This window comes from Pinus tabuliformis, chromosome X, assembly GCF_031772625.1.
Source record: "Pinus tabuliformis cultivar Carrire ecotype Pingquan chromosome X, CPIR1, whole genome shotgun sequence".
NCBI classification, from domain to species: domain Eukaryota; kingdom Viridiplantae; phylum Streptophyta; class Pinopsida; order Pinales; family Pinaceae; genus Pinus; species Pinus tabuliformis.
In genome coordinates this window covers 1,029,550,127-1,029,571,982 of record NC_142308.1, presented here as the reverse complement: position 1 = coordinate 1,029,571,982, position 21,856 = coordinate 1,029,550,127, and the positions used below count along the sequence as shown (strand labels likewise).

At 40.7% G+C, this 21,856-nt stretch overlaps 1 pseudogene; it reads right to left on the bottom strand.

Moving 5' to 3' along the window:
* Window positions 1–20,562: 20,562 nt before the first annotated feature.
* On the bottom strand, window positions 20,563–21,384 carry LOC149143267 (E3 ubiquitin-protein ligase SINAT2 pseudogene; annotated as a pseudogene).
* Window positions 21,385–21,856: the final 472 nt, after the last annotated feature.

Genomic DNA, 21,856 nt, shown 5'->3' with positions numbered 1-21,856 from the left:
TGGCGTCATTAGCGGACACTCAGACTACTCTAAAGAAGGAATTCAGCAAGCCTAAGTTTGAAAGACAGTCAGCAGTGGGGTTCAAGGAAATCGCGATGAGGATTGGTGAAACACCCTTGCAGCTAGATTAGAGACTGAAGTGTGGAATCCGCGAAGCCAATATGAATCTCACAGACGGTCAGTATCATGACTGGTTTATAGTCGTGCTCCTACCTCACTTAAGGATTGCTTTGTCACAACAAAAGATAGGAACGCAGGCAAAAGTGCTAGAGATCACAATGAGATTACATGAGACAACTATCTAGGATGTGACGTTGGGAGTTCAACATATTCATTCGGAGTTGCAGAACCTTTGCTTGGATTTTGAGAGATTGAAGAATGAAAAAGTGGCTCGGCCAGAAGTGCGTGAAGAAGTTTGGTGCCTCAAGTGTAAAAGTGAGGGACATGATAAGGATCACTCCCTATTTTTGCAAATTATATGGCAGGAGGAGGGCCAAGGCCCCTGAGTCAGGAATCTCAAGCTGGACCAAGTACAGAGCCCGCTTTGTGGTTTGCTATCTGTCAAGTAGCAAGAAAACATGTAACAGACAATTACCACTTGCTACAAAAATTTGTGTAGACACTGCAACAACTATTTTGCAATTTCAGTAAATCAGTGGGCCACGATGAATGTGACTGCGGTAGCTACAAATTGGTGATGGAAAGAATGCTTGTGTATCGAATGAAAATAGAAACTCGGCCTCTGGATCAAGGTGTCGGGGGAGTGCACAGAGGATATCAGGGACGCAGATGAGGCCGAGGAGGAGGAGGACCTGTTAGAGGTCAAGGGCAAGTTATTTTCCATAATCGCAAAGTGCCAGGACACTACGTGCAAGAGTGTATGAGCCAGACACGCATTGTAATCAGTTTGACCATGCGATAGAAGAATGTCCTATATTGATATCTAAAATGCGGGAGAAGAAGGCACAACCTCAGCAACCTACCCAAAACCTATAGATGATGAGGGCAGAGCCTCACGAAGAGGATCCCAATGTCAATATTGTGCTACAAAGTGGTGTGACGACTAGTGACGATAAGGGAAAACAACCTGAAGAAGGTGGATGGGTCTGCAAGGCTCCAGAAAAAGAATTTGGGTTTGATCTAGAGCACACAAAGGAAACGTTCATGGAAGAAAAGAAAAGCTTCGCTGAAGCCTCTATCTTGGGAAGTCGGGATAGGCTATCTGAAGAAGTTGACCCCTCCATGCTTACTAATTTCTTGGAGACTTTCATGAAGTTGTTGCATGATAGCAGGTCTATGAAAGGATTACAAGAGTTGATAAACACATGTGTTGGTAGGGATAATTCTTCTGATGGGCATTACACGGTCAAAAATATCGATAGACATAAGACAAGAACAGGGTGCGAGATGAGGCTCACCGTGCAAATAGGAGAATACGAGATGGATCAAGTTATTTTGGATCTAGGGTCAGATGTGAATGTTTTTCCTAAATAGACTTGGGAAAAAATGGGGAGGCCTGCATTGCAGTGGTCTTTGATTCAATTAAGAATGGAAAATCAATAGAAGATTATCCCTATGGGGAGATTGCATGGAGTAACTATAGATATAGAAGGTGCAAGCGCGTTGGCTGACTTTGAAGTAATAGAGATTGTTGATGATAGCAATCCATATCCCACACTCCTTGGAATTGATTTGGATATCGACATGAATGGGGTCATCAATTTGAAGAAGCAGACAATGTCATTTGAAACGAAAATGCTTCGTGTGGTAGTACCATTACACCCTATAGAAGGATTGCGCTATACTGAACTGGTCTGTGACTATGAGGAAAGTGACGATGATTTGGACCAGATCTATAAGATAACAGTGTGAGACCTAGATTGGGTTAATCCAACAGACGATGGATGAATTGCATGGGACCGCAAAAGCTACGCCTGCATGGTGGTGGGCTGCGCATAAAGGCAATTTTGAAGAATGGCATGGCTATAGGAAGATGATGAGGATGTGATTTCATCACCCCAAGGTATGGTTGACTGAGAAGTATGATGGGAGAAATGATCCACATGATCATTTGGAAAAGTGGACTAAGGTTTATGGAATAGAGTTGCAGCCAGAGCAGGTGCATATTTTCTGTCACACATTGGACATCATCCCTATGAACTAGTATTTAGAAATGGAGCTTCGCCATGATACCACGAAATGGGATATCTTAAGAGAGGGGTTCATGAGGAAATTCAGCTTTGAAGACGAATTCGAGAGTATTGATGAAGCATTGAAAGTGGTTAAGGTAACAATCTTCAGAATTTCATTGGATCCCTAGGAATTGATTCAGCTGGATTGGAGCACCCAGTTGCGCCATGCATTGGAATGCTATAATGTGAGTGCTGAAGGAGAGGATAAAGATCCAAGGAATATTAACATCCCTGAAGCAAAAGGTCACTGTGAAGTAGAGGGGCCATAGATAGAGAACCCGGACATCATTGTACCACTAAAAACTAAGCAGGTAAACGTTGGTACAGAAGTGGAATCGAAGTTTGTGAAGATAGGGGATTACTGGGATGATGCTACCATGGAAAAATTTTTTGAGTTGCTCCCTGAATATTAGGATTTATTCCCTACCAATTTTTTGGACTTGAAAGGCATCATAGGCGATTTGGGAGTGATGATAATAACTTTGAAACCGGAAGCGAAGCCTGTTAAGCAGAGGCCATATTGCCTTAATCCAAAATACAAGGAAAAGGTTTGCTTGGAGTTGGACAAGATGCTTGCAACAGGTATTATTGAACCAATGGAGGAATCTAATTGGGTGAGTCCAATGGTTGTCCAGGAAAAGAAGCAAAACAATGAAATAAGGATCTGAGTAGATCTCAAGAAGCTCAATGATTCTTACATTCATGATCCTTTTCCAACTCCGTTAACAGATGAAGTACTGGATAATGTTGGAGGACATGAAGCATATTCATTCATTCATGGGTTCTGTGGATACCATTAGATAAATATCGTGCAAGAAGATAGGAGTAAGACCACCTTCATGACAAGGTGGGGATGTTTCTAATATACAGTGATGCCTTTTGGACTTAAGAATGCGCTGACAATCTTCTCGTGCGTTGTCATAGTGGCATTCAAAGAGTTCATTCACAAGTTCTTGGAGGTCTATTTCGATGACTGGATAATCTTTGGGCTAGTCAAGCATCATGTAAACACTCTGCGCTTAATTTTGGATACATGCCAAAGGTATCAGATTGTGCTAAACCTAAATAAATGCTTGTTCTGCGTCCCTTTTGGGATCTTGTTGGGTCATGTGGTATGCAGGTAAGGACATATGGTGGACCTTGCTAAGATCATGGTAATAATCAATTTGGAAGCCCCAAGGAGTGTTAAATAGTTATGCACCATGCTGGCCATACTGGATATTATAGGAAGTTCATCAAAATCTATGCTCAGATTTCTGTGCCTTTGGAAAAGTTATTGAATAAGGACGCTACATTATGTTGGGATGAATAATGTCAGTGCAACCTGGATGTACTAAAGGAGAAAGTGGTCACTGCACTGATCCTCGTCTTCCCAAACTGGAAGAAGGAGTTCCATGTGCATGTAGATATCTCATGTATTGTGCTAGGAGAAGTGCTGACCTAGGCCGATGAGGGAGAATTAGCTAAACCTATAGTTTTTATGAGCAGGTAGATATCTAAGGCTGAACAAAATTACTCGATGACAGAGCACGAAGGGTTGGCTATGGTGTACGTGCTCCATAAATTCAGACATTACCACTAGGCAGGCATTTCAAGATGTACACAAACCATTCTGCATTGAAATACCTAGTTAATAAGCCTGTGTTGGGGGGGGGGGGGGATATGCAGATGGATGTTGTTGTTTCAGGAGTATGATTTCGAGGTGATTGTGAAGCCAGGAAGGTTGAATGCAGGTCCATACCATCTGTCGCACATTGAAATGGGGGAGGAGCCTACCAACTTGGAGGAAGGGTTGCATGACACGCAGCTCTTCGCAGCGTGCGTAGTGGATAATCACTTTGCAGACATTATCCACTTTCTGACCACAGGGACGGCTCTAGAGGGATACACCAGTCAACAAAAGAAAGAATTGGTGGTGCACACGAAAATTCTTTCAGTTATTACAGGCCATTTGTATAATATGGGCTCATATGAAATACTTTGACACTATGTGTCCAACTTTATAAAAAACATTATCCTCGCTAAAGCTCATGGAGGAGCTATGGGCGGACACTATGCAAGAAAAGAAACATCACAGAAGATTTTGCGTGCCGGGTTGTGCTAGCCAACACTGCATAATGATTCTAAAGCATATTGTAGGGCATGCGACACATGTTAGAGGACAAGTAGGCCATTACAGAGGGATGAGCTGCCTATGAATCCATAGGCGTCATTGTAGCCATTTGAGAAATGGGAAATTGATTTTGTAGGACTGATTCAGCTCAAGGAAAGAAGACGAGTGCGGGATATATCATCATCGTGACCGGATATTTTTGACCAGATGGGTAGAAACACAACCTATGAAAGACTATACAGGGGCAACATAAGAAAATTTCTATTCGAATATGTGTTGACCAGTTTGGTTGCCTAAAGGTTTTGATGAGTGATAGAAGTACGCATTTTCTCAATGAAATGATCAACATGTTGATAGAGGAGTTCCAGGTTTACCATCAGAAGAGTATGCCATACCATCCTCAGGCCAATGGAACAATTGTGGCTTTTAATAAGATATTGGAGAATGCGCTAACGAAGGTTTGCAACGCATAGCAGAATGATTGGGACGTGCTCGTACCAGCAATGTTGTGGGCATATAGAACTACTTATAAGAATCTTACAGGTTAGACACCTTTTAGGTTGATCTATGGTGTAGAAGTTGTAATGCCTAGCCTATGCATAGCGGCTTTCATGGGAATGGAGGACCGTAGAGCCTTAGAAGAAAGGGTCATGCAGCTAAAAGAGCTCAAGGAAGATATTTTTTGGTTGGATTTCATCAACAGGTTCAGAAGGGACGTGAAAAATCTTGGCACAATTGACACATCAAACTGGGCACCTTCAAGGTAAATGACTTAGTTTTATTATATGATAGTAAGTTTCATAAGTTTCCAAGAAAATTTCAAATGCACTAGCTAGGGCCATATGTTATCAAAGAGATTACAGATGGTGGAGCAGTTCAACTCACGAAGTTGAATGGATATCCATTACCGGGAAGGGTAAATGGAAGCCGATTGAAGCCATACACCGGGGCTCCAGCCCAATGAATATATGATGGTAGCATAGTCTTAACACTCTAGGTAGCTACAAGGAGGCACGAGACTCTAAACTACACTGCGCGGTTGTTAGAGTTACACGTCAAGGCATTTGTTCAAAAATGAATGTTATCACAGTACCATAAGAAGCACGAAGGGAGTTGTGATATGGGGGGGAGACCGTGTAGCGCAGCCAAGAAGTAATCATTACAATCACTGTTCATGATTTCACTGCAACGAAATGGTTAAGAGGAGTGAGGGGGCGGCATTTAAGGCATTTAAGGCTGAATTTAAGAGTGAAACCTTTGTAAATTTGTCACCAATTCAGCATTTATGGGCAGAGTTTGGGGGGAATGGTCGAATTTTAATTAAAATTTTCCTATAAATTACGCGTGGCCATCCAGCAAAAAACAATTTGCATTCTTATAATTTCAGTGTTCAGTTGTCGATTGTTTATGAATCCTCAGGTTTACGTTGATTTGGTCGCTAGTTCTGTATTTGACAAGTTACCCGAGGAAACCCAGCGGTTTATTCTTAGCACGGTGCCTGGATTAGGAGAGACTACTAGTACTGGAGGGGTTGTCGCCTCTGAAGGAGCTACTCTAGAGGTGATGAGCATGGAGACTCTAGCTGCAGTGCCTACGGCATTGAGGTCACCTAGGACAAAGTTGATGTCTTTGAGGGAAGTCCCCACACCTAAGAAGGACAAGTAGAAGAAGCCCATGTTGGTGCATGAGTCACCGAGGAAGCATACAGCCACCTAGGCTCAGAAGAGAGACAAACCCAGCATGAAGGAGAAGGGAAAATTGGTGGACTTGGAGGCTGAAGAGGGCGCAGAGGACATTGACACCGAGGGGGTGGATCTAATATCAAATTTTTTGGATTACGTCCCTCCACACTTGGAGAACATCCTTTTGAAGAACATCCTTAATACACCCCTTCTACTAGAGAACATCACTTTTGAAGGTGCACGCTTGGCGCAGATTCCCCATCTAAAGTTGGAATGAGGAGGAGCAGTCAGAACATTGTGGTGGTGGTCAAGAGGAGTAGTAGAGCACTTTTTTCCGAGTCAAAAGGTACATGGAACAAGGAAAGGAAGGGCTGTGAAAGAAATCGAAAGCGACAAAGCCATCGCTGGACCCAATTACTTTGACATATGGCGACCTTTATGAGATTGGATACAAGGTGCGCAATACCATGGCAGAACTACTGCAAGAGTTTGAGCAGCAGCAACAACAGACACTAAGCACCATCCAGAAGGATTTGCATGAGCTACAAATTTAGATGGCTAGAATCCAGGTAGGGGTAGGGCAGAGAAGCATTGCATGAACAAGTTTGGCACCGTGGACCACTTAGGCAGCTAAGATGGTTTGATCACTGGACCTCCAAGAAGTCGTGCTGCCAGATGGATCTTTAAGTGCAAAGGTAGCCATTGACAAGGACATAGTGAGTTCTTTGAAGAACATCGGCCTCAACCTGGCTGCGCTCCTGAATGAATACCTTCACATGCTGCAGGCAAGTGTGCTAGCAGAGTTCTGGGCACGAGCGCAACACACACTAAGCCTTATAAGTGAATACAGAGTAAACAAAGAATAGATTTTCTCTAAGAAATCAGAGGCGCTAGAGGCACAGAATAAAATTTAGGCGCAAAATGCCCATCTTGCAGTCGCAATAGCAAAATATTCCAGAACAGTACCTAAACTGCATATACCAGAGGAAGCGATATTGGAAGCGAAGATCAGAAAGATGTTGTAGGCATGCATGACGCCAAGACAGAAGTGGCCCGTGTTTAGTTCGAGCTAAACTTAAAGATAATAGAGTTGGAGTTGAAGTCACAACCCTCAACTCTGCCAGAGATAAGGGAATAGTGAAAAACTAATGTGAAGGATGGAGTCACGATAGTGGATACCACGACGGTAGACTGCACCACGCTTTTTGAGCAAGAAATGGAGGCAGTCACAGCTCTAGAGGAAGATCCCACACTGTAGGGCTTGAAAATAGAAGCTCGCAGACTCCAACAACCATATGATGAAGTAAGGGTCATGACACTCACCATTGCTTCTGTACAATGCCTTGCTAAGCTACAGGAGGCAAGGCAGTTGTTTACACAGGTGGAAGCAGCGTAAAAGAGAGAGGCAGTCCTCAAGGCCAGATTTGGGCCTTGGTTGGATGAGGCTTACATCGTCTCCACCAATGTTGAGGATAAATTGGAAAATTTATAGAGTACGTAGTAGAAAATCAAGGAAGACAATGAAGGATTGGAAACAATGCAGCTGGTGGAGCAGATCAAGTAGGCAGCCACGTAGAGCGCGATTGAGGTAGCGGTGGTGCGAGTGGAGCTAGGGGATCTTTGCAGTAAGATCTTTATGCCAACAGAGTGACTCGAGGACGAGTCACGAGCGTTTTGTTGGGGACCTGCTGGGATGGGGTCCCTTAGGGTAAATTTTGGGGCAAAAGCCCAAGTTATGTTGTACAAATATGTAAAGTCTCTGCAAGTTGTGGTCGTGGAGCACGTAGATAACCAAAGAGTCACAAATGGTTTTACCCTTCATTTATGTAAGTTGAGTCAGCTTTTGAAGATCTACCCATGGTCTGTAGACCATGGGATTGTATAAATAGGTGTGTCTTAGGATGTCTAAGGCAAGTAATGAAGTTTGTTCTATGGGAGAAGTCTAAATAGTTAGTGAAGAAGAATAGGAAGAGAGGCTCTTCAACAGTGTGCACAGAGGCCTAGAGTAGAGTCTGCAGCTGAGTGCATGGACCACTACAGCTGAATGCATAGGGAAGTCTTGAGTCTGTAAGCAGAACCGAGTATTAATAAAGAAGATTGTTGCAAAAATACTTGTGTTTATCTCTTTACTTCTGTTTATATGAATGTGCCTTATGTTATAATGGGTTTATGAAATAATTATGTATTGATGCGTGACTTTACATGACTTATATTGTTATATGAATGCAATTACTGTTAATTGTTTACGCGAAGATTATCTTGTTGTATGTTGAAGCTATCGAACATTTAAGTTGATCTGAGTAATTACTAGGCTATAAGTAATCTTTGATGTGCATAAGTAGTTTATCCATCGATTCAGGGTCCATGAAAGATAATCATAGACCTTCGTAGAGGTTTAGATACTGATTAAAGGAGTTACATCGATAAGCCTTAAAGGATTATCAATATGCATGAAGGCATATTTAGGGCATAAAATAACATCACGCTCATCTCTGGTTGCGGAAAAGTGGTTCCAGCATCCCCCCATACTGCTTCAGGTGAGACTTCAGTCCGCGCTCTGTGGATTGATGTCGAAAGGGCTAGTAGTGTAGGGATTTGTTTTGCACAACTAACTCTGAACTTGGGTCAGGACCCACTAAACCAACATGATCTAAGAAGAATAAGATTAGATATCATTTTTTGGGATTCAACTACATTAAGAAAGTCATTCATCTATGACCATTTCCATGAGAGGTAGTCATAGCTCACTAATTTCTCATGATTTTTGAATAGTGCACTTAGCAATCAATGCATCAGGTGATGCTCATAGGGGTGAAGAAGTGGGATTGAAACTAGTGAAATGAATCACGTAACATTATTCATCACTTCCAGGGTTTGCACCTGGTAACCAAGACTTCCGAGGAGGTCACCCATCCCAAATCGCCTCTATCTCAAGCGCGCTTAACTGTGGAGTTTTGCCCACAATCAAGCCCACTTAGCTTGCTAGCCCATTTGCAAATTGGGTAGCAAGCTAAGTGGGCTTGATTGTGGGGAAAACTCCACAGTTAAGCGCGCTTGAGATAAAGGCGATCTAGGATGGGTGACCTCCTAGGAAGTCTTGGTTACCAGGTCAAGCCTCGGAAGTGATGATTGACGCTATGTGATTCATTTCACTAGTTTCAATCCCACTTCTTCACCCTTATGACCATCACTCGATGCAATGAGTGCTAAGTGGACTATTCAAAAATCATGAGAAATTAGTGAGTTACGACTACCTCTCATGGAAATGCTCATAGATTAATGACTTTCTTAAGGCAGTTAAATCCCAAAAAATGATATCTAATATAATGCACTATGAAAAACCCTCAATACTAAGAAGAAAAATTTCAAGGGTTTTCCCCATAGTGGGTTTTCCCCTGGTCTCGGACCATTCTTGGTGTCTCTATGTGTGTGCATGTTTTTCTTCTATTGTTCCTTTATGTTTCGCTGCATTGATGATGATAATGATGATGTTTTTCTTTCTATATAATTTCATATGCTGATGAATAATGGTGTAGATATGAATAATGTAATGATGATATGGGGTGAACTTAATGTATAAATGAAGAAATGCAATTATCAAAGAAAAGAACAATGTATCCCTAAAAAAAATTAACAGGGAGAGGTAGCCTCTGGTGACAGTTCAGCCGATGGAGGAGTGGTTTGGATGGATACAGGGAGCACTATAATTGAAGGAAACATATGAAGTGGTAGTGACATTGGGTTGATAGTGGTGGTGAGTGGCTGGGAAATGATGGTTCTCATGCTGAGTAGTGGACCTGACTCTAGAAATAAAGACATCATGGAAGTGGTGACGACTTCTCTATTGGTAACTTCCATGATGGAATGGACAACAGAGTCAACTTCCATGTCCATCTCCATTCCCAACAATGTCCTTAAGGGTATAGTGTCTAAGATGGTGGTAGATATGGATGTTATATGCAGTGACAAGTTGCATGATTTAGGTGACACAATTGAGGTGGAAGGTGGAATTTCTTCATTGATGGGTGAGGTGGTATGGGATTAGGGTTCTTCAACAGCGAGGTTGGCAATGTCAATGACAGGGGTTGACTTCTTCTTTTTGGCCCCAACTGGAGGTTTGGTAGCTTTTGAGTTATGGGGTTTTGCGATGGTAGGGTTGGATTGTGAAATGGGTCCTACTACCAACATTTTTGCAGCTAGAGTGGCAGTATTCAAAGGATATTGTTGTCTTAAACCTTGAAACTCAATAAAGGTGGAAACCGAACCTATTGAGATCCCGATGTTAGGGATGGTTTCCTTCAAGGATCTCATTTTTTTCTTTAGTTTTTTAATGACTAGTTGTAGCTCCTCCTTGGCCAAGCATTCTCTACAATCCACAATTATTTATCCCTTTATTGGCTGGGCTACCATCCTGTCGAACAAATAAAAGTGTTTTCCTTCTCGAATCTCCCCTGCAATTCTTAGCCATGAACCGACCTCTATGTGGAATGATTTGGTTGTCAACATAAAATTTTGGGGCCACATCTAGAAGGTATGGGGGTGAACACAGTGCGACCTCACCCAAGGGCTCCCATGACTAACACCAAATCAAATCTCTAATGAATATTCATCAAGTAGGGACCTTGGAATCCTTTCCGCAGTCTTGATGACTTCTGGAATTTTCTTGTACCAACTGTTGAAATAAGCCTCATTTATTTCCTTACTGCTTGGGTCGCACAAATTTCTCCAAGTTGCATACCTTGGGGCAAGAGTTTGGTCCTTTGTGATGGGAGCTAGATCCTAGCGCTCTGGTGGGCAACATTTCCACATCGTCACAGCAACAACAATATACATTAGAGGAAATTTTAGCCTAAAAGTTCCCATGAAATTTTCACGTAATTTCCATGTCATAATATGTAAACCAATCAAAATCCTTTAAATTTAAAAAGAGGTACATGTAAATATTTTGGAGGAAAAAGAAGAAAAACTACTTTTTAAACTATTTTTTTGGCCTATCTCTTTATAGGTTTACTCTAATTTTAAGTGTAGACACTCATTGGATGTGGATTTAAATTTTGCATCCAAAGAGTATCCATTATGCATACTTTCGAGAAGATACACATCGAGGAAAAATGTAGATACATTAAAAAAACATGTCCAACACGCTTTTTTAAAGTATTTGCAATTTTTATCAATGTGGGTCTTCTCAAAAGTATGAATAATGGGTACTCGTTCAATGTGTAATTTAGTTCCGCATCCAACACGTGTCTAAACTTGAAATTTGAGTAAACCTATAAGGAGATAAGCCAAAATAAAACTAAAAAATAGTTTTCTTCTTTTCCTTCCAAAATTCATAACTCTTATTTTATTATTTTAACTATTATTTTGTTATTTCTCCTTAGGAGGCCAATTTTAGGCTGAAATTTCCTTTAATGTCCATAAATGAAATGGTTTTACCACTTGTAGACATCTTCACAGGCTTCAAACATTTCCTAGAGAAGGAAAGCACACCAATTCAACTGGGTGTCTTCTACACAATGCTCTGGAACCAAAATTGTGTCCAACGTGCACTCATTCTTGGAAAATTGATGCATCAGCTTCCCCGTAATAATGTAGCATGCAAACTTGATTTTTGGTGTGTTAATCAGATCTATGTGTGCTCCCTTTCCTCCTCTCTTTGTTTCATACTTGTTGTAGTATTCATCATTTCCTGTTTTCTTCGCTCACTTAGAAGTTGTCTAGAATGTAGTTGAAACCGCATCTCCTCACACCGATAAACTCATGAGCCTTTGAATGTCCACTGCATGGATTGGCTATTCTTTTTCAAGACAAAGCTATCCTCCATGCATCTAGCTGACTAATAACTTTGTGCATTGCATTGTTTCCATTATCATCTTAAACATGGTAAGACTTCTCAAATTTAGTAAGGTGGACCATTGGATTCCTCTAAAGTTAGTTTTGACTTTGATTGTTACACTCCCATCTTCCTTCATGACTGATTCTATGTAAACCTCACGATTCATGGCCAAAACCTAGAAGGATTCTAAGAGATCATTGTCGACCAACACAATATTATCATATTTTTCGTGAATCGACTCCCTCAGCACAATTCTCTCATCCAATCTGAGCTCTGGAATAGATACAATAGTATTTGTCACCTCTAAGCAACATTGATACACAGAAAATATAGGGGGTTGGTATCTTATTTTAGAACAACAGGATTTAGAAGCAGACTGCACACTAAGAAACTCTACCACCTTGGCTTTAGACTCGAAGGAATTCGACATTTCCATGCAAATCAAGTAGACCATCTAGACATGACGTTTCTAACGAGACCTCCTAACTAATTACTATGACAACTTTCCCTATGCATACTCAATCATCTTAATCCTGTTTTCAGTTGAGCTGGACCTAACTCGAAGGACACAATACTGAAAAAGGAAAGGTGGAGTTAATGTGTAAGTATGTTATCATGATGGAAGACGCTTAGGAATTGATTATTGCTATAATGGGAAAGATTTAATGGAAATCCAGGTTGACACCTGAATTATTGTCTAATTATTATGGAAATGACTCGTAACATGTGTGACTCCCCCCAACCATAATCAATTGTGGTGTGGTGGAAGAACATCCGCAACTAGGAGAAACCTGGGGGAACTTTTATTTGAAATGTAAAGAATTGACTAACCAGGGAAAAATTTGACACCACTAGTGATGACCCAAATAAATGACTCCTGCCTACTCTTACCTACTCCTACCTATGGTCTCCTTTTGGAGATCCAATCAATTCTGAGTAATATTGATTGATTTGTGGAATGGTTTTAAGTGTGCACCATTCACCCAACCTGGTAATAATATCCCTTCTAGTTGCGCAAGATTAACAACTCCTGTCTCCTTCACTTTTGCAACAACAAATGGCCCTAACAAATGCATCTGCAGCTTTCAGGGAAACTTAAATAATTTGTTGTCATATATCAGAACATGCCCTCTAACTGTGAATGATTTTCTCTTAATATTCCTGTCATGCCATGCCTTCTGCCTTTGCTTTTCAACCATTTGATGGAAATATGCCATAAACCTAGCCTCATCGAGCTCCGAGAGTTCATTTAGCCTCTTTTGAATTGATTCCTCCTCTGTCATATGAGTGGCCTGAGCTATGAAAAGGTTGGGAATAGAAAATTCATTTGGTACCATAGTTTCCCATCCATACACAAGTTGGAAAGGTGTATATTTGTGTAACCACCTAATAGTTTTGTGGTATGTCCATAGAGTCATTGTCACTCTCTCTTCCCAATAATCCCAGTTGGTTGAGCATATCTTGGTCAAAATCTTCTGCAATATCTTGTTGAAGGCATGTACGGTAGCATTATCTTGAGGGTGATACAGGTTGCTCCTGTGGTGTTGTATCATGAAGTTTTCAGGTAAGGATGAAACTGTTTCATTTATAAAGTGGGTCCCCTGATCGTTGATGAGACTTTGGGGGAACCCAAATATGGATATGATGTTCTCAAATATAAATCTAGTGGCAGTATCTATAGTACAGTCCTTAATCAGTGTTGCTTCTACCCATTTGGTGTGTTACTTTGTTGCGTGATTATATAATTGGCATGAGGGTGATGCACCGACAAATTGATAGGTCCTATAAAGTCAACCACACATTTCTCAAATATCTACAATGCCATTTCAATGGAATTTCATCGTGGTGTGATGGCCTTCCAACCCTTTGAAAAAATCATAGCCTCTAGCATATTCCTTCACATATTTGAAAACCATTGCCACCATAGTCCTACCTGCAACACTTTCCTTATCATAGCATTTCATCTTACATGGCCACCCACGACTCCTAAATGACATTCCCATAGTATATTGTGTCTCTCATGGTGAAGGACACATCTATGCAACACCTAATCAAGGCCCAATTTATACAGTTACGCCCCCAATCAATTGATAATCGACAGCTTGGATGACCATATGTCTCATTTCTGTGGTTGTGTATTCTTCTTGACATTTACCTATAGCTAAAAAGGTTGCAGTGTATTCCAATTAATTTGGTAATGCTTCAATCTGGAATAGATCAACATCTGGTTAGTTGATCATCCAGGGATCCTCCACTTTCTCCTAATTCCAGCTGTGAGAGGTGATCAAGTCCCACATTCAATCAACCAGGATTAATAGTTACTTCAAATGTGAATTCCTAAAATAAAAAAAGCCACTTGTAAATTCTTCCTTCAAGTATAGGCTTGTTCACTATATATTTCAAAGCAGAAAGGTCAGTGAAAATCTTAAATGGGCCTCCAAGAAAATATTGTCTAAATTTTTTAAGCGAATATACCATCACCAATCCCTCCCACTTAGTTGTGGTATAGTTCTTTTCTCCTATGGACAATTTTCTGCTGGAAAAATAAATTGGGCGGTCGAGGCTCCCTTCCCCCAGTTGAGCCAGAATAACACCCAGAGCAATGCCTGATGCATCAATGTGGACATGGAACAGTTTGTTCCAGTCAGTGTAGACCAAGATCAACACACTTTCTATTTTTTCTTTCAGTATGTTGAGTGCAACCTAACATTCTTCTGACCACATGAATATTTCATCCTTCTTCAACAGTTTCTCCATAGGTACAGTAATCGATGCATAGTTGCAGATAAATCTCTTGTAGTACCCAATATGTCCTAAGGTGGATCTAAGTTGTTTTACACTTGCGGGTGGGTCCATATTCACTATCACTGCAACCTTAGAAGGATCTACACATACTCCTTCTTTACACACTATGTGGCCCAAAAGTGTACCAAAATGGACTACAAATATGCACTTCTTCAAATTTAATGAGATATATAACTATCTATGTCACACGGAATGAGTCGATCTTGCGGACAAGATAGACCTTCCTAGAATCTAAAGAAGACCTAATGACAAGCAAACCAACCAGACACTATCTTTCTCTAAATATGCTTTGATAAACAATAGCAAACAAGTGTTTTTAGGGCCTACCTTTGGTCCAACGCAAGCTTGTGGATTCCCTCGCTCCTTTGATCCAAACGAGCTCCTTTTCGCGAATCTGCAAACACAAGCAAGGCAAACAAATTAAATAGCACCTGAAAAGCCAATTGCATAAAACATATTTAACATGAAAGTCAAGGAGTCCATGAAACAAATAACATAAGATACTTGTTGAGAAAAATGAGTTTGATTGTATTAATTCAAAAGAAGAAGAACTTTACAACCTTTGCCTTGACGCTGTACAAGCTCCTCCCAGGGTCCAACAAGAAGCCTCCTCTACTTTGACAAGTTTCACTCACTCCCCAATGAAGACAAAAAGGTATGTGATCTCTCCTCTTAAGCTTAACTAGGAAGTCTTATATTCACCAGCATTTACCCTCAAAATGTTCAACTTCTAACCTCTCTAGTCCTCACCCCAATGCCTGTATTTATAGTGCAATGGAGGGAAGTTACTAGGTCCTCCTTCAAAGGGATAGCTCCTTTAGTCAAGGGATTAGCTCCTTCTCTTTTGGGATGCATGAACCACCTCAGAGCGAACAATCCACGTCAAAATTCCTTCTAGAAAACTCTAGAATTAACCCAAAGTGAGTTTTTTAAGATAAAACTTGCGCCTTTTGACTTTTATAGGGGTTTGCACCTACACCGTTAGGGACAGAGCGGGTAGGTACGCAGCTTTTGTACACAGAAGGTGCGGGACCGCAGGTGACCATGAGAGAAAGTGCGGAACCAAAGTTACATTGATTTTTAATGTCTTTCTCCCATTTCCAAAGCTTGATTTGAAGAGCTAAGGTCTTAGACTTGCTTAGGAGGACAGTACAAGTGATGATGGACCCATACTGACTGCAAATAATCATGGTGACGATATTTTTGTGTAACAGATTGCCCCCTAAAGTGCGAAGTCTGTAGTAGATGAGGATTTCATTTATCATATAGGGAGAGTGAAGTACTTTATCATTTCAAGGATCATCTTGTGGAGAGCCCAGTCGGAACCTGTAAAAGCATTCAATGCAAGATATATATATGAGATCATATCATCGCTGAGGTAGGCATTCCCATACTGAGATCAAAACTAACTAGAAAACTATTTACTGGTCTGATATAGGAATGATCTTGCAAAACATCACAAGTATAGACTCGTGTGAACACAATATGGACGCAGCCATCTGTTTATTAATAGTCCACAACATAATGAATATAAAATTCCTCACAGCCTAGATGGTGGAAACTAGATCCAGGGTCTTCATTTCTACTTCCCGAAATAGTACGATTCTATCCATGCGAATAAATGTGTTGAAGTCGAACATGGTAGAAACCACTTGATTACGAGTCAATGATGTAAACCATTAACAAGTGTGAGAGAAACCACCAGTGATGTCAATGGCTCTAAAAGTACCCAGTACAATCTGTTATCACAAAATCAGTACTAAGGGCTGCAACCAAGTAAGATTTTATGTAACTCTTTCAACCAGACTTTAGACTAGGAATTAGCCTTCCTAGTCAGAGAGGGCTCTCTCACAGACTTTTGATAGAAATCAATCACAACAACAGATGGCTAACTCTTCACTCATTCATGAAAACAAAAGCTGGTTGAACACATATCAAATTGGTCTTCATTGGGCTATGGAGTCTCACACATTTAATAAACAAAAGCACAGTCATTTCATGGAAGTCAAGGCTCTTTGCATTAGATGTTCAAACATATTTCACACAAACCACAGCTTGCCAAACATACAGGAAGTCAGAGCATTAGAAATGAATTCTGAGTGATTATGTTATAACAAGGCTGTAAAAGAACATTTAAGAGAAAACACCACCATCATATTTGAACAATATAATCCATTGAGAATCTTGAGAAGAAACAACCACTGTTTTACTATTACTGTAACAAGTCTTTACATTGGCCCAAATAAACTCTATTTTTGTATAAAATGTCCAACCCCTATTACATCCTAATCTGATCCATTTATAGTAATACATCCTACCCTCTCTAGAGCGAGCTCCAAGGCTCTATTAACTACTCCTACATGCTATTTAACTAATTCATTAATTACAAACATGCTGAGCTGTAATTACACAAAATCTTAATCAAACTAAAACACTAATCCCATTCTCCTAGTATGCTTGATTCTTCTTGGATCCTTGACAGTTGTCCTCCTTTGGTTAGGCTGAGATGTGTTGGAGGAACATTCACTGAACAAGATGACCTCGAGTTCTAGCTGTGCAGATGACTCATTAAGTAGTAAAGATGATTACCCTATCTTCACGGTCCCTGTCTTCCATTCTTCTTTACCATTTAAAGAGCACACTCCAAGTTCTTTAATACTTTTAATAACCACGCATAACACCATATGCCTTATGATATGGATGCTTAGTGAACTGAACAGGTGTCTGCAGTTCCTTGTTGGCCCTTAATATAATATGTTTTCCATCACCCTGAAATATAGGAAACTGTTTCTGTTTGTCGGTCTTTGATTTGCCTCACCATATTCGAATCCAAAAAAGCTTGCCTTTTATCTTTAATTGACCAAAATAGAGCGGACTGCCACATCTTGGATGTGCTGTAGGCTATACTGATAGACAAGTGTCTCTCTTTCAAGTTTCTCAATCATTTCACCAACATAGCTACTCTGCGTTTAAAATCATCACCTACAGCAGTTTCGTAGCGCGCTACGAAACTGCTATGTGATTTCAAAAACACAGTCTTGTAATATGCATAATAAATTCTACTGTATTTTTAATGGTTCCTGGTCCTCATCTACTTCTCTTATTTGATAAGAGATATATATGATCTTCGAGCATACTGATCTCTGAGTCTGATGGTGGAATATTGGAGGTTACCCTTTTGCAGCATAGTAGAAGTTCTTCAAAGATTCCACAGCTTCCAATTTCAAATCTTCAATGTCCATTCTTAGGCGCTCCAAATTGATGGCCTCTGTCTGTTTTAAACTTCGATCAGCCTTGAACTTATATAACCTGCGCTCCATTAGTACTATATCCTTAATGCCATAACAGTCAGAAAGCATGTGAATTAAATAACCTCTTCCAGCCGAAACTCTACAACCTTTAGATGAGCTTTTAACTGTTCTGTCTCTTCATATATGGTATGGAGAACATTTGCATCAGAAGACACATTCAACAGCTCAAGCAGTTTACCAAGGATTACCATGGGGAGGCCGTGTAGCATGCCATCCCCTGTCTCAGGATTTGGAGTTGTAACTGGCTCAATGATATGATTTCCCCATGCTGAACTAGCTGCTCCCAATTAACTACATTTACTACAGTCCAACAATGAAATGCATACGGATAACGAATGCCCTACTGTAGATTTCAACTGTGGCTACGGCATTACAAAAAAGATCGTTCCATAAAGCTTGGGCTGGAAAGCTCCAAGGCCAGTGCAGATGGAGCAAGATGAGTTATAGCACAAAGTGTTTCTGCTGCATTTTAATGTGCTGCAGTACAATTCGTTGAGCTCAATGCATCTCCATGATCGATGGAATACCAATCAAATTTACCAACTTAGCCAGTATCTCTTGATGTGATTGAATATAACGAATAGTGGCTACCGTCTTTCATAACAACAAGCAGATCATAACCTTGCTAAAGTATCCAACCAGCAAGGTTCTATGGAGCCGGCCAGATTCCAAGAGGAAAAACAGTAAATTCATTACATCTTCCTCTTCAACCAGTGTCTTGAAAATAATGTCAATTTCACCAGAGAATATCTCACACGCTATAAATGGAACCCTGAAAACTCGCTTACTTTCTGCGCCATCTGGTGGCTCTTGTACAATATAACATAGCATTTGTTACATTTGTTCCTTGCCTCGAAGAAAATTAATAAGGCGATTGTTGATAGTCTAGCGCTTTTGAATAATTTCTTCCTCGGCAAAGAAATCTTCAACTGTACATGCTTCTTTATACAAAATTGAATCCACCGCTGAAGGGAGAGAGAAACCAGTCATCCACCAAAACATTTTTTCCAGCTTGCCTTCCTCTCTGTAGACTTCTTAACATCGTTTACGAATTCCTTCAGTACATTTGCTGGCACCATGAAACCAGATCTTCGAGCTGCGGAAAGGGGATTTGGAGGGCGCTGAGCATGAATTAGAATGACACGATGTTAACCCGTTGTTAAGAGCCCAATAAAGAGCGTTAGCGCTCTCATCGCTCTCGTATATGGCCACCAATACGAGCCTGCTGGATGTCCCCTGTCTTATAACAAATCGAACATCCTGTTGAAGACGATCAGATGTGCGCAGGAGCCTTAAATAATATGAACACCTTTCTGGCAACGATAAGCTAATTTCGACCATGTGTCTCTGTCTTTTGTCGGTGGCAGAGCTAATAAACGAACAACTAATATCGTTTGCCACATCTTCAACATTTTGTTTGTCAAAACTCATGACTGACACGTACGCGATCCCACAATCATGTACACCTGAAGATGACATATGCACTACCTTAGATTTAGGATCCAATGCCTTTGTCGTTGCAGAAATTGACTTAGGAGTGAAAGCCTGTAGAAAACATGACTCTGGGCAATTTCAATTCGCTCCCGAGGATCTAGATGTATAGTGAACTGAACAGGTGTCTGATCCCGTAACTAGCTCATTTTCCCGCAATCACTGAAAATGATAACTGCGCTAGGCCACAGATATCGAACCAGAAAACACTAGTACACAGGTTTTGCAATGATATATCGTCACATACCACTCTGACATCTACTCTCTGGTTCCAAAATCCATGTCACTAACTAACACCAATAATCCATATTACTAGATCCATGTTACAATTCACTTTCATGTCTTCAATATGTGCATTAATAATGAACCAACGTGCTTAATAAGATTCACGACATTTTCATTTATATCAGTCATCTGTAAAGCAAATGCAGAGTTAGAGCAGGCTAATATTTTGCTCCCAACGAGCTGCCAACACTTGGAAACCTATTCTCTCTTAGCTTAGAAAACACAAGATCACCATTACACATTACTTCAAAAACCCTTGTGCCTTGAAGAAACGACTGCAATACATTTCGAAGAAGCTAGATAGTTGCGATAACTCCAAAGCGTTTCTGTTTCCTTTGCTTCCTGTGTTGATTGCTGGACTGTCGTTTCAAGAGGTGTCAATTCTCCAACCTGTGTTTTTTCTACACAGATGGCCTCTTTCTCCTTGATTGTAAATTTTTGGCAGTCCATAACACCCAAAACATGCGACAAGAGAGCTGATGAAGACAAGTGGGCATCCTTATGATTTATTTCTGTGCGAATACTATTGGTCAATTCTTCAAGGACATAGTCACCTCCTGGCAGTAGCTCCTCTCACAGGGTAAAAGTTAGAAGGGTTTGAGGGCATGGTAGGAATATTTGAAATGATTCCCTTGTTGCATGGAGCCGGATTACTCCAACAACTGATCTAGCTATTGCCTCTTTTTCTTCTCTGCCTTTGAGACCAAACCTGCTGATAAAGATATGCACAGTTACCACCTCCTTAATCAATGCTAGCCAGTAATCACGACGGGCTGAGGCAGTCAGTTCAGGGAACTCCAGTATTAGAGGCTCTTCCATGTCACTGGATTCATAAATGACAGCCTTGTCAACACAGCTTTTGTCCATTTGCCCGCACGCCAAATTTTCCTTCATTATCATCATCCATAAAGCGCAAAAAGGCCATATACACAGGGGCTATTCTAAGCTGGAATGTTACAAAATGAAGACAGAATTGTTGACCAAAACAGCTGAATACCGTCAGCATCCATGTTGCATTTTCCACCTCCTGAGGATTAGGTTTTGCATATTGATGATTGAAGGTGCAGCCATTGTGCATATCCACCTTGTGATCATTTCTCAAGTGAGTCACAAACGCTGGAATGTCCCCAGTAACTGAGCATTCAGAATCTGCGTAAGGGCAACTGTAAGGCCTGAACATGCATTGTCGTTCATGTTTGAGCTTGCTATAATATGGGAATATGTCGTGACAACCAAGCTTTTGATGTCTGCAAGGAAGTTTCAGAGATTCTGCAACCTTTTCAAGAGCCAAACATCTTATATTCCCCAGTTCATGTCTGCTAGTGGGGCAATGGTTATGCACCCTCAACTTGCCAGAAGTTTTTACATGAGAAGATGAAACAAAATGCTCAGGTCAGTAAGGGACACAGTAACAAGAAGAATCAAAATGACATTCATTTGAACCCATTGAATTGTTTTGTTCAGAACCACTTTCGGGAAATGTATATGGCAGGACAGAGGCTCGGAGTTCTGAATTAGTTGAGGATGGCATGGGGTATAACATACAAGAATAAAATCTGCTTACGTAACCGTTGCTTTGCCTCTGGCAGATACAATCACATGGAAGAACTAATACACGAACAACCTTGTAAACCTTGATATCTTCAATCTCATCTGAAAGATCTGACATTAGACCTTTTAAGCAGATCAACCTCATCTACAGCAGTTGTAACCCGTGTACAATAGGCATGATAGGATTTGGGCCTCCACTGAAAACTCGAACAAATCCCCAATTTCGTAGCACGCTACGAAATCACCTAAACAGGTAGCGCTGCGAAACTGCTAAAAAGAATTCATGCGCTGCGAAAACACCCTGTCTTTAAGCTAGGCTAAAAATTTTTTAGCAACAGAATTTTCAGTGATAACAGTGGCTCCACTTGGGATAGTGTGCCCTTGTGGTGCACTAAGAACCTGCAGTTCCAGTGCCTTGTAAAACTTATTTGACAAACAGAAATTTGCTTGACCAGCATGACTGTAGGAGAAAGAAAGCTACATCTACTGAAAAAAGAAATGCTCAGTTAACCTTGAGCTTATTTGCATTTACCTCTACCTACCTACCCTAACCATTTCAACTTCTTTCTGTTCAATCAATATGAAATTTC